Source organism: Grammomys surdaster, unplaced genomic scaffold (assembly GCF_004785775.1).
Source record: "Grammomys surdaster isolate TR1022 unplaced genomic scaffold, NIH_TR_1.0 62, whole genome shotgun sequence".
In the NCBI taxonomy this organism is placed as follows: domain Eukaryota; kingdom Metazoa; phylum Chordata; class Mammalia; order Rodentia; family Muridae; genus Grammomys; species Grammomys surdaster.
Genome location: NW_021604564.1, coordinates 26,098,712 through 26,119,010, shown reverse-complemented (window position 1 = coordinate 26,119,010; position 20,299 = coordinate 26,098,712).

Here is a 20,299-nt window from a genome sequence, read left to right as displayed (position 1 = left end):
GAACATTATTTAGAAAGAGAATATCCCAGACTCTTGGGTACTGTGTCCCAACTTACAGTTAAAATCTGTCAGCTATCTTGGCTTTGTCTAATCACATCTCCACATTAACTGGACAGCTTTGGAGACTACCAAATAATCCTTTTTAAAATGTCAGTCTAATCCTTTGATACTCCCTCTTCAATTACTTATTATATGTCTAAATGAATGGTTCCATAAATGAGGTACATACATACCTTAGAAGCATAGGAGATGAGAAATTTTAAGATGAATGGATGCAAAGGCAAAAATGAGCACAACTAACAAACACTAGAAATGGACAAAAACCAGAGAAGGAGCCAGTGAGGAACATAGTTGTTCATCTGCAGAGCTAAAAAGAGATAAAAGAATGAGAAGCTATATCTCCCTCTGATGAGACTTTGTATGAGATAAGATGGTGGTTTTTGGCACCTGGAGATGATTTTTGCATCATCAGAAGGAATAGAGGAAGCAGATTTACTATACACAGCAAAAGAATTAAATATGAGGCTCTAAAAATGGCTCCAAAACACCACAACATTTTGTAGAGAAAAGAAAAAGACATTGATGGGGAGCTGGGTCAAGGGAAGGTATTATATATACATCCATTCTAAAGTCTATCATTGTCAGCCATTTTGTTTTGTTCACTTTCAATACATAGCATCTTGTGAGTATCTGACATATTGTAGTTGTCCAAAGAATACACTGTATGGCTGAATAATTGAATCTATAGTATTCAGTACAACTCAGCTATACAGTGACCAGACAGATCCAGTGTTTGGGGATATCGATGGTCAGCCACTACAGGGAGGATATCCCCTTTCACAGCCACCACCACATTAGAGCTTGGTACTCTAACCCTGACTGAGTGTTAGGCTGATCTGCTGGACCAGTATGCCTAGCTCCCTCCTAAGATAGCTAACCACTCATTACTTTCTGCTTCACCTACTTTTACCCCTCAGGGAAACCTTTCCAGATGCCTGTTCAGGTTTGGAAGCCTCTTTGCTTCACACTGCTATAATTGTTATTTTTCCTTGGCTGTCTCTCTCACTAGCCGATAAGCTCTGTGATGGAAGAAACTATGCCCTATTTGATTTTTCATCCCACTGTCTGGCAAAATGTCTGGTATAAATCAGACATCAATACACATTTGATGAATAAATAATAAATGACATTCCTCCTGGGAACACAGCGTGCTTGTCAGGCCGCACAGGCATCCAGTCTTCTCTGTATTTCTCTTTTATTTCTCATTACGCTGTCATTCATGACTGGAGATTCATATTCTCGTTTATTAGTTTCTTGTGGATTGTTAAGCATGATCCCATTTTATGTTGCTTTTTAAGGGAACACATTCTTCTCTGAGGTTATATCAGTGTAGGAGGTAGAACACTATTCCCAGGAGACAGACACCTAGCCACCTTCAGTACATCAGTGTAACTAATACAAAGAGTAAAAGGGTAATAATTTGAGATGTCATCTCTCAAATGTTGGATGAAATTATCTCCCTATTCTCTAATGTCTGACTTTAGCACTTAGAATTAAATTTTGAATTACATTTTATTACTTTTCATATTGTTCTATAATCTTGCCTTCAACAATCATATAAAATCAAGGAAGATTACAACAAAGATACTGTCACAACACAGGATTTTTTTATTATTATTTTATTTAATATCTAGATTGGATTTATTCAAATGAAATAGTAATAATAATAGAAATAATCTAATTTAAGTCCTAATCTATGATTTTATTATTATAGACATGCTCTCTAATTGAGATATCTGCCAGTGTTTTCAACATTTATTCTTATATTTCATGGTTTTAAGAAGTTATCCGTGGATTTGGCAGAATGGTTTATTGGGTAAAGGTTCCTACCACAAGACCCTTAAGGTGGAATGAGAGAACCGATCTCTGGAAGTAGTCCTCTATCTTCCAAATGAACACTGCTGCATGTGCGCACACACATACACAGACACACATAGACACAAACGGGCACACACACACAAAAATACGTACATACACAGACACATGCAGGCACACATAGACACACACACATACACAAGTACACAATATAAATAAAAATGCAACAAGAATTTCAAAGAAGTTATTCTACTTTTGAACACCAAGGTTTAGAGTGTAAAAATCCTCTGGTCTTTTATCCTCTTTAATGTTTGTCATGAAATATGCCCCTTTAAATACCAATAACTTTCTAAGTTAATTCATTATTTATAAGTTCCCTTTTAGGCATGTGATTCATAGGTACTGGTATTGCTTACTGCCTCTGGAATTAAAGTGACATAGAGCTATAGCAACAGTGTGGGTAACTAGTGGCCATTTTCTTCAGTCATAAAAAAATCAACTGGTTAGATAAAGCTCATATTAGCACCCTGTCAGGGATGAGAAGCTATTAGAGACACCCTGTGGATTCAAATTCCATTTTATGTATTTTATTTACATTTTAACAATGTTGAGGAGGTAAAGTGCTTAAGAAATACTGTGTCATTCACAATAAGAATCTCTGCATCTTAAGAAGGAAATGCTCCTAACCATGACAAACTCCATCTGGAAAATGCCTTTTTAAAAATATATATTGATGCCAGTCAAATCTTATAGCAATGATTTAGAAAGGCAAGGATATTTGAGGTAAACAATGTATTGTCAAGTATGTCTTTTTCTTAAATTAATTCATAGTTATAAAACAACTTATAAAAGTTACATATAAAAAAATTACATAGTTATAAAAGACACATTTAAATTATAAGATTTTTATAAAGCTCTTACCTAATAATAAATAGTACTTTATTACAACATACACAAAGATGCTTTATTTCCTGAGATGGCTCAGGTAATTTATTTATACAAGCATATTCCAGATTATATAGAATGCCAAATGCATGTTAAAATACGTTGTATATTATAGTATATTAAATCATGGGTCAGTATACTTAAGATAGAGTCAAGCTGGAAAAATACATTCTCAGTTTGACCATATTACAAGAAACCCTATGTGATGTGTTTACTTAATAATATTGACAGTAGGACTAAAGGTGCTCTAGGGGGTAGGGTTGAATTACTTGATCAAAATCTTGTACATTAATCGTTCACAAGTCTTAAAATGCTTAATATGTATTAGAAAATAGCCATAGAAATAGTTAGGGAAAATTAGTGTTTTCTTCCCAGGATAGGAAGAGAGAAGCAAAATATAAAATATTCTTCTATGTTGATTGTTCGAGTTATCCATACCAATATAAGAACATGGAAAGCCAAAATACTATAATTAATATCAGTTAAGGTATGTTTTGAACACGTTTCCCAATTAGTGGTGTTAATGTGGGAAGCTATGGACTCTGTAAGAGGTCTTGTCTAGATGATGTAAATATATCCTTTGTTTTCTCTTTTGTCCTGATCCCTGTCTCTGTGTCTCTCTGTCTGTCTGTGTCTGTCTGTCTCTGTCTCTGCCTCCCGCCCCCCCCCCCCCCCCCCCCCGCGCTCGCTCTCTCTCTCTCTCTCTCTCTCTCTCTCTCTTCCTCTCTGTCTCTCTCTCATGTGCTTGGGCATGTGTGTGTACCTGTGCTTGTATGTGTGCACTCATATGCATGTGTGTGTGTGTCTGTGTCTGTGTATACTTTCTTACTGCTATAAAGAAATGTCTTTTTACACACACTCCCACCATAACAATGTTCTGTTCATAAATATTTCCTTCTATGAGTTGTCTTTGCCAGACACTTTTTGTCATAGACATACAAATGTTCAACATAAGCAATTTACCTCACTTTAGGTAAATCTAAGATTCAGATTTATCCTTAAATAGACAAAGGCCACCTCACATGGCACCTGTGTTCTGGGGGTTATCTCTTCTTGAAAGAACTTCTTATCTCTCTCATGAATCTTTGTAAATTCAAATCAGTCTCAGTTAAAATATTTGTCTCCTTGCCAAATTGTCAGACTGTTATGTGACTTTTTCTTGGGGAGACATAAAAATCATCTGCTTACTCCAAAGAATGAACAGATGACAGACCACACTAACAATGCTACCAATGTCCAACTTGTTGAATGATTGAGTTATTGGAACTTCTTATAGGAGTATGGGTAGGTTGTTACTTTTAGAGCAGAATGACTCAAAAATATCTTTGTCATTGAATTTCATATCCTTGACATGAGTGATGATTTAAAAAGCTACATCTCTGGAGTTTTCTGCATGACTTGCTGAAAGTCTGACATGCTAGAAATTTCCCCTCTCTAGCAGTCCTTACTATGTATATATCCTTATAAAGATGCCTTGTGAATCTTAGTTTCAGGAACTTCCTTATTGATTTGTGTTTGTTACTTCCTGAGTTGTAAGAAGCATCCATTCATAATGTAATGTATTGATCAAGAGAAAGTTCTGTCAAAACACAGACCAACATTCCTTATGAGACATACCCCATAACATGTTATTCCTTTATTATTTCTTTTGTCACCATTTGTTCTTAATTATATCACTTCATGAAATTATAACAGCTATAATTACAACTCTACCGTGGTAAACTTAATGGAAATCTTAGCTTATTTATCTGTTGTCATGTGTATTCTGGTAGCCTAGAATAGAACTTGATCACTAAAAGGCACTAAAAATGTTTCCTGAAAAAGAGAGTGAATGGCTGGAACAATAATTATAGTGATGAGAAAATTAGAAGGGCGGGGATGTTTCAAAGCATGCTATAGTCAAATTCATTAACTCAGTAGAAGATAGAAGACATAAAGAATGAATTAAGAATGATGTAGAATTTTCTTTGCTACAGCAAACAAGGTGACCCTTAATCCGACCCATATCTACTTCTCAGATTTGTTTCTTAGTGTAGCTGCTTTTGTTCCCTAACCTTCAGTAGGGATAACGGAAACAACAGGTCTTAAAGGTGTAGTCTCACTACTTTGCATATCCTTCCCTGTGCACTGTGGAGTGTTAATCATTGCTCAGCATATAGTTATTATGCTTAATTTTAAAAACTGATCACTTCCAGAATTCTTGAAAGAAAGCCCCTAGATCTTTCTAATGAGGTAGGTGTAACCTGGATAGTTCTAGAATTTGCTATTGCCCAGAAAGAATTAACTGGATTCAACTTTGGGACTTTCAGTATCAACTTCCAACCCTTGGAAAAGAAAAAGAGCTGTAGATTGACTTATTAAGCAATCTCTATGTGGTGATGACAGCTCTATAAAAGTCCCTGACAGATGAAGCTGGAGAAGTTGATAAACCTGCTTACATGCATAGTAGCTGATACTCCACAAACCCATGAAGATACAAGTTCAGATGCTTAGGGTCCTTGTATAAGTAGTGTCACTTCACTGGGCAGTTCATGTGCAAATACCGAAATGGTGGATATGTAAGTATCTTCTAAGGCCCAGCAGTCATTCTTGCAAATTAATCTGATGAATAACTGTGAGATCTCTGGTATAGAGCCAGTAAGTATGATAACAATAAGTGCTCATATCTGTCATTTGAAATTGGAGGCCACTCTTTTGACAATAAATACGTATTTGTGGGTTTTCACCAACTCCAAGTGGATAATATTTGAAATATGTAATAGGTCATTTAACTGTTAAGAATTAGTTGGTATGAGGAAAATTCCCATGGAATACATACGAAGGTATTAATTAGTGTACATGAAATAAGTACAGAAATATTATTTTATTTTATTTATTATTTATTTGTTATGGCTACTTAATGAACTATGCCTTAAATATTATACATATCCTTCTCATGATGACAGCCATCTTGACATACAGGTAAGCATGGCCAACCTTTAAATCTAAGCTCCAGCATCATCTCTTGCTCAAAGGCATTCCTGTCTACAAAGTGCATTCCCCTCCACAAAACTGTGCAGGCTTTCCTTGTTGTGATGCTGTGCTCCATTCAAATCATGATGGTGTCAATGCCATATCTCATCAGAAAATCATTTATTTGTCTTTCTTTAACAGCCGTATGGGAATTCCTAAACTTCAAAAATGAATGCTACATACTGTAGAAGGAAAACATGGAAATCACGAACTTTTAAGTTAAAGTATGGACTTAGATTAAGTTTGAGAATAGAGAGAAGAGTCGCAATAGAAATAAATCGTTTTCAGTTCAGCTCAGTAAGCGTCCATTTATTTTCTACATGCTTTACTGGATATGTAGTATACAATAATAACTTATTCTAGAACTCTGTTCTCAAGAAGTACAAAATCTACAAAGATTATTGCATCTGAAAGCAAAATCCTATAATAATAATAATTATTATTATTATTGTTATTTGTAACATCTAAGTGATCTTTAGGTTATATAAACATACAGATTTATATTTTATTAATACAAAATTCTAACTTAGAATCAACTCTCATTAGGATCACGCTTAATAGGTATGTCTCAAATTCACCATAAGCTTTTATTAGTCCTTAAGGAATCCATTTTTCATTTAGATTATACCATCTATGTAACAATGACACGACTCACTGATAACCTGATTATAATGTAAAGAATTTAAAACTCTGTGATCTGAGAAAACAAAGAAGGTAGATAAATTATCAGACCCTAAACTCAACTAGTAGTCTACACTGTGTACTCTGTCCTTCTGAAAGAAATGTTCTGCATAGTTTAGCAATGTTCTTGCCTTTGCCTCCCTGTCACCCCTGCTATAATGCATATTCAGGTTAAATCAGATCATCAATACTGAAGTCCTTGAATGTAATTGATAGAATAGCACTGAAGTAATGCTCATTAAGTGCAGAATTTCTAGTCAGCAGAGGACAATGAAAAGATAATAAGAATGTTCCCATATCATGGAGGGGAGAAAGCCAAAATTAGGTCATTGAAAGGAGGGAGGAAAAATAAAATATAAAATTTGCCCTTAAGAAATGTGGACCACAGGGGAGGAGAAATTAAGCATGCTTACATGTGCACACACACACACACACACACATATGCACACACATACACACACATACACACACACACATATGAAAATTATATGTCCTTGCATGTTTTCCATGTGTGTAGTGCATGTATGTGTACAAGGTGTGTCTCCATATGCATACATGCATATGAATGTCAGAGTTTAACATCAAATGTCATTTTTGATGTCTTCATGTTATTTTTTGAGATAAGGTCTCTCAGTAAACCTAGACCTCACGAATCCAGCTAAGCTAGCTGAGGACTGAGCTAGCTGATAGCTCCAGGGAGCTGCCTGTCATTACCCCAGCAAGTTCTGGGTTGAGAGACACATGTGACCACTCATGATAGAAAGTCCTCTGTCGTGTCCCTCCAGGCTGGGATCACAGATGTATGTGGCCACACATGACATTTTGTGTTTTTATGTTAGTGCTTCACATCTGAATGCAGCTCCTCAAGCTATGACAAACACTTTACCCACCAAGTTACCTCCCCTGTTGTCAGCATATAGCTTTTGGAGATTTTTATTTAAAAGCAGAATAATCAAAACCCTCACAAGGAGTCATCACTGATAAACTTCATTGTGACCAAATGTGGTCTTGAGCGTGAGTGAAACAAAAGGTTTCTAGCACACTCTAATTGCTTTCTGTCTCTTGAGAGTTATATGATTACATGCCAGGCATTTAGTGCGGCATACCTCAATTGCTAGACTACCTCACTTGGATTTTAAGTCAGCTTCTCAGGGAAGCATGTGTGGAAAAGGAAAGAATTGAAAGAGAGTCAGTTATATAATTCAAATGCTTAGGCATCTCATCCTCTAAGATGCTCCCACATAAAAGACAAGTAGACATATCAGCTCATTAGTTAGTGCTGGCTTTTTTACTTGTGTATCAAGATCTATATGCAGGTTTGCCTTTCTTTATTCAATTCACTCAAATTTAATGATAGCCCGTGTACTTTCTCTCCTCCAACCTGAGGTTCCTTATTACCAGGAATTTAGAGAAATTCTGGAAGTGTGGCTCAATGGTCAACTTTCTTTCTATCACATATACAGTGAAGAAAAAAGGAAAGGTTCGGGAGTGGAGCTCACATTAAACATCACCACCTGCACAATGTTCCCTATTTTATGCCACACCATTCTTCAGTTCTCACTGCTAGCACATAGATGCCAATGCAAAGTTTTTCCAATTGCTTTTGCAGCCTTTTGCAAACGTCCATGTTCCCTCTGCAAATGCTAAAGATGCTCTGAGAATATCTTTATGTGTGACATCGATCTGATTATTCTTCTATTTTGAAAATGTATTAAACTCACAAGAAGAAAAATAAATATTGAAATAAACCTACAGATGTTAGTAGCCTTCCCGTCGCTAATCCTTTAGATAAAGATCATGAATAAAATCACTAATGACGTCTTCTACCTACAAAATTGTACTTTGTATAATAATCTGGATAAAGCAGGGTTTGAGTTTATTTTTTTTCCACAAAATTCAATTTTGTGATCTCTCAGCTGTTGAAATAAATCAGCATGATGTTAACTTATCCCTCTCACGATATCAACAGTGGACATTTTCAGATCTGGAGAAGTTATACACCACAGCAGCTTTTCACAGGCTTGCTGCTGAGAACAACTAGAAAACAACATTTTACAATAAAAGTCCTATCTTGGTTTATTTTTCTGTTGCTGTTATAAAATACCCTTACAAAAAACACTGAAGAGAGAAAGAGTTTATGCTGGCTCACAGGTTAAGGCAGCAAAGTGGATGGAGCAGGAGACTGAGGCAACTGATCACTTAGTGCCACAGTCAGGAAACAGAGAGAAAGATGCAACCTCACACCCAGTTTGTTTCCCTCACTTTGTCCAGTCCAAGATCCCTTGCCCACAAAATGGCCCTACCCACAGTTCTTTGGTTCCTTCAGCATCAGTTAACATAATCAGGATAACCTCCTGATGTGCACATAGGCTCTTCTCTCAACTGATTCTGGTTTCTGTCAATTTAGCTCCACTGGCCATTGCAAGTCCTATGTATAAGCATTCATTTATGTAAATCCAGCACTGTTCTGTTCTTACTAAGTTATAGGGCCAATATTCTTTATCTTGTCTACTTTACCATTTACTTTAGAATTTGGTGTTTCATTAGATAGATTTCATCCATAAAGATAGTTTAGTACCCTGATTTACAGGGGTAAACAAATAGTCATAGAGTTTAGGAATTTAAGCCATTTTTCAGAAATAGGTATCAGATCCAAACTGAGTGAAATTGTAACCCAGGTAAATAGAGCTGAAATGGAGAACAACATTCAGTAACATGATGTCATTTGCCTCTGTCAGACAGGAAATTTGTCAAAGCAGACCTTATCAATTCATTCTCTCTTTCCTCTGTCTCTCTGTCTCTCTGTCTCTCTGTCTCTCTCTCTCTGTCTCTCTCTTTCTCTCTCTCTTTCATGCACACATGCATACATGCTCACATGTACACACACACACACACACACAAAACCCCACAATGTTGATTCTATATTTTTCTCTGTAAGTCTGCTTCAAATGAACATTGTCTAAAGTAAATAATGCTTTCTTTTTCCTACGAGATCAGCCAGAAATGACCTCCATCTAGAACAGGGTTAAAAACAGATAGCATTCCAGACACCACAACTATGTTAGGAGACGGTGAGCTGACAAGATTTCCAAAATGGTGTAGAATGTAAACAGTGTCCACAACAAAATCCGTGTGATTGGCTAAGTTCTGTGGTTTTCAGAGTGGCTAGGTTCACAGAAGCATCTGCTTCAGCAGGATTGTCCATCCCTTCAAGACTTGCTTCTAGCATCAAAAGTAAATATTGACCTTACATTCTTCCCAAAGCTTCTGTAATTCTTGCTCACAGTTCTCACAGTGACTGCTTGTCAGAAGGAATAGAGGGAATATTTCTTCAGTAGCTCTGCATTGATTTACACAATACAGTCACACACCTGGGCAAGCTGGCAGATCCACAAGAGGAGCCCACCAGCTTGCTTTGGCAAATCAGTGTCTAAGCAACTATAGCATCCAGCACTTATCTCCCTGTCAGATTCTTTTAGGATCACGACAGCGGGAACATAATTGATTTTGTTGTCATAGATTAGATATGTTATATTCAAATTATATCGGAAAATAGGATCACATATTCTAGCACCATGGTGCCTGGTAGTGTGTATGTCTTGCCAGTCTGATAATTCATATTTTCCTTTGTGCATTTGTTTCTTTAACTAAACTCATTGTGTATGGAATACATTTATTCTATGCATGAAGCCAGATAAAATCAATTCTATTTTCTGCACTTTCCATTTAATTGGATAACAATAGATTTTCGCAAACCTAAAGCCAGATCCTGGCCACTCTATTTTGTATGTGTATGTGTGCGCTATGCGTTGAAGAATACCATTTTCAGTCTCTAAAACCAAGCAACCTCATCTGCAAACTGGAGATAATCCTATCAATTCCATAAGTTTACTAAAGGACACACTCTACATAAACTGCCGTACAGTCAGATATAGTGTATCATTACCCAGTAAATTACAAAACATGAGCATTTATTGCAAGCAACTTTATTATTAATAAATATTTCGTGCATATTTTAGTAATTGTGATTTGTCAAGAATCTTATCTATCTTGAACCAATTTTATTTTTCTATTTGAGGTTTATCAATTTCTTCTGGTTTGCTAACATGAAATTTCAGATAGATCTTTTCCATTTATATTGTTTATTCACTTATTAGTTCTTATTTGATGGGTAGGATTGGTTTCTGAAAAGGGATCCTGTTTGTGTATTTCAGGCTGACCTCAGCAACATAATCCTTCTACCTCAGCTTCATGAATGTAGCAATAAAAATACCACCTTACCTGCCTTAACAGTTTTTCAGGAAAAAATATTGAAATAAGTAATAAAAATAATTTACATTGGCTTGGTCCTTTCTGTTGGGGAAGACTCCTAACTGGTTTGCTCTCCTGAAGATATCATATTCTGACCCATCCTAGAGGAACATCTGTACTCGGAGCAGTGGGATTTCAGGATCCCCGAGGCAGGCTGAGTCTCAGGAGCTCTTCTATCCAGAATCTCAGGATCACAGGATCACAAAGACAGCTAGACTCTGAAGAGTTCTGAAACAAACAAGATAACAGGAAAGATAGGCTCCAGTCAGAGACAGTGAGTACAAGTATCACTAGAGATAACCAGATAGCAAAGGGTAAGCTTAAGAAGATAAACAACAGAAACCAAGGTTAATTGGCACCATCAAAAACCAGTTCACCCACCATAGCAAGTAATGGACACCCCGCACATCAGAAAAGTAGAATTCAGATTTAAAAATCACTTCTCATGATGATGTTAGAGGACTTTAAGAAGGACATAAATAACTCCCTTAAAGAAATACAGAAGAATACAGGTAAACAGGTGGAAGCTCATAAAGAGGAAACACAAAATTCCCTTCCATGAAAAAGACATCGGGACAGGTATGGCCCTCATGCCTCACTGGATAACGACAGGGGGATTGGAGCCATTACAAGGTCCCCTTCAAGTACTGGAGGTCTGGCCTCTATCCCTGCCTTCGCAAGATTAGAATTGCCACAGCCCTTCTATACTTAGAGAAGGGAGGAGATGTCAGGGGCAGCCCTGCTTATACACTGAAGGCCTAAAATCAGCTGTAGGCCTAAAATCAGCAATAGGCCTGACATACATGTATACTAACACCAAGTTTTAGGTCTCAGTGGAAAAATATTGAAACAAATGGCTATAAGCTATTGTAAACAGGCAGCTTTTGTGGAAATTTACAAGCCTGAGTAGTCAGAGACCTTGTAAATAGCTAGCCTTGGCAGATAATACCAACTTAGATAAGGACAAGCAAGTCATAGGCAGAGTCAGTGACTTGTGCCCTGAACCTTCACCCAGCCGATACCCAGTTCTGAAAGATATCTGTATTCCCCCTGAACACCCACACTCCAGTGTCATTCCCTTCCCCACATCCTGCCTTTCTGTGTTTATAACCCCTGTGTGAATGAATTACGATTTGAGAAAAAATAAATTATTTAAAAAAATAAAAAAGTAAGAAAGAAAGAAATAAATAAATAAATAAATAAATAAATAAATAAATACAGGAGAATGCAGGTAAACCAGTAGAAGCCCTTAAAGAGGAAAGAGCAAAAATCTCTTAAAGAATTGCAAGGAAACACAACCAAACAGGTGAAGGAATTGAACAAAACAATACAGAATCTAAAAATGGAAGTAGAAAAAATAAAGAAATCCCAAAGGGAAACTAACCTGGAGATAGAAAAACTAGGAGAGACCAGGAGTCATGGATGCAAGCATCACCAACAGAATACAAGAGATAGAAGAGAAAATCTCATGTGCAGAAGATACCATGGAAAACATTGACACAATTGTCAAAGAAAATGCAAAATGTAAAAAGCTCTTAACCCAAAACATCCAGGAAATTGAGGACACAATGAGAAGACCAAACCTAAGAATAATATGTATAGAAGAAAGTGAAGATTTCCAACTTAAAGGGCCAGTAAGTATCTTCAACAAAATCATAGAAGAAAACTTTCCTAACCTAAAGAAAGAGAGGCCCATGAACATACAAGAAGCCTACAGAGATCCAAATAGACTAGGCCAGAAAAGAAATGCCTCCTGTCACAAAATAATCAAAACACCGAATGCAAAGTAAGAATGTTAAAAGCAGTAAGGGAAAAAAGTCAAGTAACATATAAAGGCAGACCTATAAGAATTGCACCAGACTTCTTACCAGAGATTATGAAAGTCAGAAGATCCTGGACTGATGTCATACAGATCCTAAGAGAACACAAATGCCAGCCCAGACTACTATACCCAACAAAACTCTCAATCACTATAGATGGAGAAACCAAGATATTCCATGACAAAACCAAGTTTATACAATATCTTCGCACAAATCCAGCCCTACAAAGGATAACAGATGGAAAACTCCAACACAAGGAGGGAAACTACAACCTAGAAAAAGCAAGAATGTAATCTTTCCACAAACCAACAAGAAGATAGCTACACATACACAATTCAACATCTAATAACAAAAATAATAGGAAGCAAAAATTATTTTCCCTTAATATCTCTTAACATCAATGGACTCAATTTCCTATATGAAAATGTGGACTAACAGACTAGATATGTAAACAGGACCCTGAATTTTGCTGCATACAGGAAATGCACCTCAGTGACAAAGACAGACAAGACCTCAAAGTAAAAGGCTGGAAAACAATTTTCCAGGCAAATGGTTCCAACAAACAAGCTGGAGTAGCAATTATAATGTCTAACAAAATCAACTTTCAACCAAAAGTTATCAAAAAAGATAAGGAAAGACACTTCATACTCAACAAAGGAAAAATCTACCAAGATGAACTTTCAATTCCAGACATCTATGCTCCAAATGCAAGGGCACCCACATAAATAAAAGAAACTTTACTAAAGCTCAAAACACATATTGCATCTCACACAATAATAGTGGAGGACGTTAACACACCAGTCTCAGAAATAGATAGATCACGGAAACAAACTAAACAGAGACACAATGAAACTAACAGAAGATATTAATCAATTGGATTTAGCAGATATCTATAGAATATTTCATCCTAAAGCAAAAGAATATATATTTTTCTCAGCACCTCATGGTACCTTCTCCAAAATAGACCATATAGTTGGTCACAAAACAGGCCTCAACAGATTAAAAGAAGATTGAAATAATCTCTTGCATCCTATCAGATTACCATGGTCTAAGGCCATAATAAGAAAAACAATGGAAAGCCCACATACACTTGGAAACTGAACAATGCTCTACTGAATTATAACTTAGAGAAGAAATAAAGAAAAAACTTAAAGACTTTTTAGATTTAATGAAAATGAAGGCTCTTTATACCAAAACTTACCGGACACAACGAAAGCAGTGCTAAGAGGAAAACTCATAGTTCTAAGTGCCTACAAAAAGAAACTGGAAGGAGCATATACTAGCAACTTGACAGCACACCTGAAAGCTCTAGATCAAAGAGAAGCAAATACAGCCAAGAGGAGTAGACAGCAGGAAATAATCAAACTCAGGGCTGAAATCAACCAAGTACAAACAAAAACGAATGTACAAAGTATCAACAAAACCAGGAGCTGGTTCTTTGAGAAAATCAACAAGATAGATAAACCCCTAGCCAAACTAACCAAAGGGCACAGAAACAGTATCCAAATTAATAAAATCAGAACTGAAAAGGGAGACATAACAACAGAAACTGAGGAAAATAAAAAAATCATCAGATCCTACTACAAAAGCTTACACTCAACAAAGCTGGAAAATATGAATGAAATGGACAATTTTCTAGACAGATATCAGGTACCTAAGTTAAATCAGGAGCTAATAAATCATCTAAACAGTCCAATCAGTCCAATAAGCACTAAAGAAATAGCACCAGTCATTTAAAGACTCCCCACCAAAAAAAAAAAAAACAAAAACAAAAACAAAAAAAAACCAGGACCAGATAGTTTTAGTACAGAATTCTATCAGACCTTTAAGGAAGACCTAATACCAATTCTCTTCAAACTATTCCACAAAATAGAAACAGAAGGAACACTACCCAATTCGTTCTATGAAGCTACAATTACACTCGTACCCAAACCTCACAAAGACCCAACAAAGAAAGAGAACTTCAGACAAATCTCCCTTATGAACATCGATGCAAAAATACTCAATAAAATCCTTGAAAACCAAATCCAAAAATGCATCAAAACAATCATCCATCATGATCAAGTAGGCTTTATCCCAGGAATGCAGGGATGGTTCAATGTATGGAAATCCTTCAATGTAATCCACAATATAAACAAACTCAAAGGAAAAAAAAAACCACATGATCATCTCACTAGATGCTGAGAAAGTATTTGACAGAATTCAACATCCCTTCATTTTAAAAGTCTTGGAAAAATCAGGAATTCAGGGCTCATACCTAAACATAGTAAAAACAATATACAGCAAACCAGTAGCCAACATCAAACTAAATGGAGAGAAACTTGAAGCAATCCCACTAAAATCAGGGACTAGACAAGGCTGACCACTCTCTCCTTAGCTATTCAGTATAGTACTGGAAGTCCTAGCCAGAGCAATTAGACAGCAAAAGGAAGTCAAAAGGATACAAATAGGAAAGGAAGAAGTCAAAACTGTTTGCAGATGATATGATAGTATACTTAAGTGACCCCAAAACTTCCACCAGAGAACTCCTAAACCTGATAAACAACTTTACCAAATTGGCTGGATACAAAATTAACTCAAACAAATCTGTAGACTTCATCTACTCGAAGGATAAACCGGCTGAAAAAAATTAGGAAAATGACACCCTTCACAAAGTCACAAATAATATAAAATACCTTGGTATAAATCTAATCAAACATGTGAAAGATCTCTTTGAAAAGAACTTCAAGTCTCTGAAGATGAAATCAAAGATGATATCAGAAGATGGAAAGATCCCCCATGCTCATGGATTGGCAGGATTAATAAAGTAAAAAGAGCTACCTTGCCAAAAACAATCTACAAATTCAATGCAATCCCCATCAAAATTCCAAATCAATTCTTTATAGAGATAGAAAGAACAATTTGAAAATTCATTTAGAATAAGAAAAAAACTCAAGATAGCAAAAACTATTCTCAACAACAAAAGGACTTCTAGGTGAATCACCATCCCTGACCTAAAGCTATACTAAAGAGCAATAGTGATAAAAACTGCATGGTATTGGAAAAAAGACAGGCAGGGAGATCAATGGAATAGAATTGAAGATCCAAAAATGAACCCACACACCTATGGTCACTTGATCTTTGACAAAGGAGCTAAAACTGTCCAGTGGAAAAAGGGCAGCATTTTCTTTTCTTTTCTCTCTCTCTCTCTCTTTTTTTTGTTTTTTTGTTTTTTGTTTTGTTTTGTTTTGTTTTCCGAGACAGGGTTTCTCTGTGTAGCCCTGGGTGTCCTGGAACTCACTCTGTAGACCAGGCTGCCTCTCAGCACTTTCAACAAATGGTGCTGGTTCAACTGGAGGTTAGCATCTAGAAGAACGCAAATTGAACCATTCTTATCTCCTTGTACAAAGCTCAAGTCCAAGTGCATAAAAGACCCTCACAAACAAACAAACAAACAAACAAAAATCAGATACACTGAAACTAATAGAAGAGAAGGTGGGGAAGAGCCTCGAATACTTGGGCACAGAGGAAAAGTTCCTGAACATAACACCAACGGCTTATGCTCTAAGAGCAAGAATTGACAAACGGGACCTTATGAAATTGTAAAGCTTCTATAAAGCAAAGGACACTGTCAATAGGACAAAACAGTAATCAACAAATTGGAAAAACATCTTTACCAATCCTACATCTGATACAGGACTAATATCCAATATATACAAAGAGCTCAAAAAATTAGACTCCAGACAACCAAATAACTCTATTAAAAATGGAGTACAGAGCTAAACAAAGCATTCTCAACTGAGGAAACTCAAATGACAAGAAGCATCTAAAGAAATGTTCAATATCTTTAATCATCCAGGAAACACATATCAAAACAACACTGAGATTCTACCTCAAACCAGTAAGCATGGCTAAGATCAAAAACTCAGGTGATAGTAGATACTGGTGAGGATGTGGAGAAAGAGGAACACTCCTCCATTGTTGGTTGGATTGCAAGCTGATACAACCACTCTGGAAATCAGTCTGGCGGTTCCTCAGAAAATTGGACATACTATTACCTGAGGACCCACTTATGCCACTCCTAGGCATATACCCAGAAGATGTTCCAACATATAACATGGACATATGCTCCACTATGTTCATAGCAGCCATATTTATAATAGCCAGAATCTGGAAAGAAACCAGATGTCCTTCAACAGACAAATGGATACAGAAAATGTGTTACATTTACATAATGCAGTACTTTTCAGTTATTAGAAACAATGAATTCATGAAATTCTTAAGAAAATGGATGGAACTAGAAAATATCATCCTGAGTGAGGTAACCCAATCATAAAAGAACACACGTGGTATGCACTCACTGATAAGTAGATGTTAGCCCAAAAGCTCACTATACCCAAGATACAACTCACATACCACGTGAAGCTCATGAAGAATAAAGAACAAAGTGTGGGTGCTTTAGTCCTTCTAAGGAGTAGCAAAATACTCATGGGAGCAAATATGGAGATAAAGTGTGGGACAGAAACTGACGTACGGGCCATCTGGAAACTGTTTCACCTGGGTATCCAGCCTGTGTGCTTTCACCAAAGACAGATGCTGATGTGGTTGCCACAAAGTTCATGCTGACAGGAGCCTGAAATAGCTATCTCTTATAGGTCTGCCAGAGCCTGACACAGCTAATCATTGAATTGATCATGGGGTTCCTAATTAAGTTAGAGAGAAGACTGAAGGAGCTGAAGACTGAAAGGCTTTGTGGCCCCATGAGGAGAGCAACAATATCAACCAACCAGAGCTTCCAGGATCTAAGCCACTAGCCTGGGAGCACATATGGAGGGACCCATGGCTCCAGCTGTATATGTAGGGGAGGATGAACTTGTCAGGCATAGGCAGGAGAGGAATTCCTCAGTCCTGTAAATGTTGGATTCCCCTTTGTGGGAGAAATCGAGGGTGGGGAGGTGGGAGTGGGTGGGTGGCTGGAGGCACATCCTCATAGAAGCAGGAGGAGGGGGATGGAATAGGGAGTTTCTGGTTGGCAGAAATTATATATGCTCAATACCTAATGGTAGATATTGGCCAGAATAGAGCACTAAACAGTATAGACAATTTTATTTCTAACTTTCTTTTTTCTTCTTTCTTTCTTTCTTTCTTTCTTTCTTTCTTTCTTTCTTTCTTTTGGCATAGTTCTATAAATTAGTAGTAGTCTTATCCTTGAGGAAACACAGGTGCATACAGAACCTTAAGACAGAGTTACATGATACATGGGATAGCATGAATGATTGTCAACAGAGATTTGAATGTACCACTGTGGAAGAGTGGCAGGTACTCCATATTTGATATTGGGAACACAGAGGGAAATTTATGGTATTGCATTTACATTTTATACCATGTAGATGATGAAAATGCTTCATACCTTTGCTATATTTGTATATATAACATGGCTCAAAACTTTCCTCACTAAATTTAATTCTGTTTAAAAATGATATCATTTAACAGCAATTTAAAATTTCAGAGTATTTCACTGAAATGAGGATATTATAGGTTCATAAGATTTTGGACACAATGCTTAATATTAATACCCTGTCCTTTTGTGCCCTCCCTTATTACCATTATCAGAGTATAAGCCCCTAGAGAACAGTACAGTAGAAAAATGCTAACCAACTCCCTCCCCCTGAATTCTGATGATAAAAGGCATTCTAAAGGAAAGTCTGTATTAAATGTTTAGATGATGGTCTGTTCACCAAAGAGAGCCAGCTGTTTATACTTGGCGACATACTGCAACAGAATTATCTCATTTGCAAATCTTTGGATGTGGAGATGCAGATAAATGTTAGCACTATAAACCAGCAAATGTGGAATGAGTCACATTCTTAGTATCTGGAGGAAGACTTTGTATTTCATATTTGTGCATATGGAGCTTTAAAAAAATATTCATAAACATGTCATCTGAGCAATATGGCACATAAGACATTTTTAATATAGCCAGAGCAGTATTAAGATATTTCCTTGCATAATATTATACAAACAAAATATTTTAGCATTCTACTTGCATAAAATGTAAATGAGAAAAATACTTAGCAGCAAAAACAAAGGTATGTCTAATTATTCCAACAAAAAATGCACATTTTCCACCAAACACATGTTGTGGATAAACATGATATTATACTCAGAAGAGAGACGAATTCAAGTCATAGAGAAAGACACATTATGTGTGCTGGTAAATGTACCCTGTCAGACTTTGCACCCTTTGACTCACATGAAAACACCACACAGTATGTAACCATAGTCACAGGCTATTTGCTCGTGAATCTAGACGCAAATCAGTCAAGTACTCAAAATGATTCGTTGATAATACATTTCAAGTATATAATATTGTCTTTCAGCCCAAAACAGCTGCTAAAATTGGAAAAGAAAGATCTTTCATAGCATTCTAGCTTCTGTGTACATGTGCATGTGTGTATAGAAATTTGTGTATGTGCTCATATATTTCATACATTCATGTATATGTTCATGAAACATTTACTTGAATGGGAAGAAATTTATCCATCATATCAATGGATAAGCAAGAGAAATCTGTTCCTTTTTCTTCATATACAGAGAACTCAGTGTAGCCATGCCAATCAATGCATTCTCTTCACCACAGGTACAATAGATCTATAAAGGTTCTAAAATTTAAATATGATCACATGGAATTTTTAATTAAATCAATGATTTTCATTGTCAAAGCATGCAACTGTTTAGTCTTTAACATGACCTACATCATGCTCCTTGATTGATCTTGCCTGCCTTTGTACTTGTCAAAATACAACCATAAGTTCTGAGATTCCATATTTGTAGAGCTGTAATACTCATTTGTACATATGAACTCAATATTAGATACCTTTATTTTCTACTCCTAATATCATGAGTAGGTGCATTATACATTTTCATTCGATTAATGTACAGAATCTTTCAAAAAAAAAAAAACCTGCTGCGTAACAACTCAAACGGCTCATCAATTAAATAGCAAAAAGCATCTGTTATGATTCTTTTTTCCATGAATATATAATTTCTCATCTTGTAGCCAAAGTTCCTGGTCCCAGGTGCCACTCAAGGTATTCATTGATTTATGCATTGCCAAGTTTCTCTCTTTTTTTTCTGTCTCTCATGGAAAAAAGGGCCTTATTAGGATCTCCTGATTTCAGCATAAAGTTCAAATGCTTGGCATAGGGTTGAACCTCATTAAAGTCTCCAACACTAACTGAATCATTTACCCACACACCCTAGTACAAACAGGCTAACCATTTCTCAGTCTGTGAATGTTCTATGCTGTCTTCTTTCTCCACTGTGTGTCTCTATATAAACTGATTTCTCTGGATAGGACACTCTTTTTTTTCTTGTTTTGTTTTTTTGCTTGTTTGGGTTTTTTTAAATGTATTTCATCAGAATAAACTATGTTTGTTTGATTTTTATATTTTATTTTTGAAACAAAGTCTTACAGAGCTCAGACTAGCCTCAAACTGATTATGGAAATAGCTAAAGCTCCTGATCCTCCTGCCTCCAACTCCAGAATACTGTGATTCCAGGTGTCCACACTACAGCCCTGTTTCCATATTAGTCAACTGTAGTGATTATTTAAAAAGACCAAATTTTTATTATCTCTAAAGCACACTTAATTCTCTGTGACACATCTTACCTAA